The sequence below is a fragment of the Panthera uncia genome (assembly GCF_023721935.1).
Source record: "Panthera uncia isolate 11264 chromosome A3 unlocalized genomic scaffold, Puncia_PCG_1.0 HiC_scaffold_12, whole genome shotgun sequence".
Lineage (NCBI taxonomy): Eukaryota > Metazoa > Chordata > Mammalia > Carnivora > Felidae > Panthera > Panthera uncia.
In genome coordinates this window covers 40,227,626-40,230,103 of record NW_026057579.1, presented here as the reverse complement: position 1 = coordinate 40,230,103, position 2,478 = coordinate 40,227,626, and positions in this window count along the sequence as shown.

The following is a 2,478-nucleotide window of genomic DNA, read 5'->3' as shown; positions in this document are numbered from 1 at the left end:
GTCCCGAGGAAGTTTTGTGTACGTAGGTTACCTCTATCGATGTTCACTATAGCAGAAGATACGACTATGAAAACGGAAAGGCACGCGCTCATCCTTCCTTCGACAACAGCACCGACAGACCAGGCGCCGAACCACCCACGGCACGCAGCTCGTCAGCGGCACGAGGCAGGAGACACTGGGAAGATGTTGTTTTGGGGGTTTCCTGAGGCTGTTGCCCCGGGGCCCGGAGGTCGCCGCGGCTCAAGCAGGTGCGTGGGTCCCCCGGTCACTTCCAACCCCCTACGCGCCCGCCAGTCCCGAAGGAATAGGTCTCGCGTTTGCCCAGTCCTCGTCAAGCGTCTGAAAACCCTGGCTTAATCCAGACCCTGAAACCTCACAGTACCCCACCTGGCCCGCTCACCCCTCAGACCCCGCTAAGCGTCAACAGGTAGGCGAGCCCCTGTAGCTCGAGGTCGAGCCACAGTCACGTGGTGGTATCTTGGGGAGCCAGCACTCGAGCACAACGAGCGCATGTCGGCGCAAAACAGGTACTCTTCAAACAACACGGCGAGAGGAGGGGCATCGATGTGTGTTGTGCAAATCTGGACGCCGGGCCTCATGCAGGAAGGAGAAGGAAAAGCCTCTTTTTAAATGGCAGGGAAGCCTCCCCACCCCCCCGGCCGCCCCGTGCGGGCTCAGCCACGGGATGTGAGATCGGCTGTCGAGGAGGGGGAGAGGGGAGCCACACCGATCGTGGGAGGGCCACAAAGACGCGCCTGTCCCCGAGACAGAGACGGGCGTTGTCTAAGGAGACATTCGCTCCAGCGTAGCCGGGCACAGGGCGGATGCCGGACGGCAGCCCACCCCCCTTGCCCAGTGTGCCGCTCCTGGCTCCGCCCACGGTCAGACGCTCTGTGGTCCCCACCACCCCTCCAGACCCTCCTCTTCCCTGCTTGGCCAGTCCGGTGTGGGAGGCGAGGAGGTGAGAGGTTAGTGACACAAATCAGGCCAAACCGCCTTGGAGTCCCACTCCTCCCCTGCTCTGGGGCCCTAGGCAGGTGGCCTGGCCCCTCAGTGCCTTGTTCTTCAGCCTTGCCTACTTCACAGACACTGAGGTCACCAGGGGGCCAGGGAGGGCGGAGCTCGGACATCCCCAGTCTGGGAGCCCTGGACAGCAGTGCCCTCAGAGCAGAGAGCACAGTGACTCCTCACAGCTGTCCTGATAGCTATGGGACTCTGGGCCCATCACTGCGCTCCCCAGCGCAAAGGCAGTGTCCCCAAAGCCCGTACCATCCCGGTGAAGGCAGAACCCTGCTGGGTGGGGGCAGGGGGCGGGCGAGTGGGGGGACTGGGAGCAGGGGGAGCCGGGGTCCCCACCACTGCTCCAAAGGAGGGCTTCAGCCAAATAGGGCTGTGGGGGGGGGGGGGGCGTCCAGTCAGAGGCCTATCCCTCCCGGTGGCTCCGGACTGAAGGTAGCCGTGGGTTTCTGGAAGGAGGGCCAACACCCCATCTGATCCCTTTTCCTTCTGCGTACTATTTCCCTGTCTCCCGGGTTCTGCCTGGGAGGATCGACCTTCCTCTCCCAGCCTCGGGTCTGGGGGAGGACCTTCCTCTCCTGGGGTGAGGAGGCCCCAGTGGTCAAGGCTGGGTGGTGGTCCAGAGGGCACGGCAGTCCCAGCTCCTGCTGACCCAGCCCTGCTGCCTAGACTCTGCCCCACATGGCCTGTCCCAGCTGAGAGTTGGGGCTTCTGAGGCCTGAGGGCGGGGCCGGGCTCAGGGCCAGACCGGAAGACAGCCCTCTCCGTCCCCCAACCCCACAGGTACAACCTCTGCCTTCGAGCCCCCTGCGGTTGTCCTGCCCGCCACATAGAGACCCCAGGACTGGCCCACCAGCTGCGTGGGGGAAACACGGGTGGAGATGCCCCCCATCCGGCCAGGTACTAGGGTGCCCCCTGGACGCCAAGCACCACAGCACTCAGAGCTGCCAGCAGAGGGCGCCAGAGGCCTCCTCCGAGGGTGGGGCCCATGTGAGCTCAGGTGGGCACTGGCCTGCGGTCAGGTGTCCTGGGGTGCAGAGCGCAGCCCACTGTGTGCTCAGGGACCCCTCCACTCCTGCACTGACGCCATCACAGCTGACGGCCAACCCAGTCCCATGTCCGTCCATCCACGCCCTCCCCTAGGGTGCCTCCCTCACTCAGCTTGGGGCCGAGCTTGGGCCTTCTGGACCCCTGGCCTGAGTCAGGGGTCACGGCCAGCAGAATGGGCAGGGCCCCCCTCAGGCCCTCACCTCCCAGAAACATCCCCCAGGCCCGCTCGGACACACGTGCAGGTGAGGGGCTCCTGGGCGCACCCCCTGGAGTCAGGGGTAAGTGGCCTCACTTGGGATGTCCATGGCCTGCCCTCTGCCCAGTGGCTCTTACAAAGGGTGCCATTGCAGGGGGGAGCTCCAGGCCCACACTGACCCCATCCCCACCCGCAGGAGACAGACTGGCTGCGAG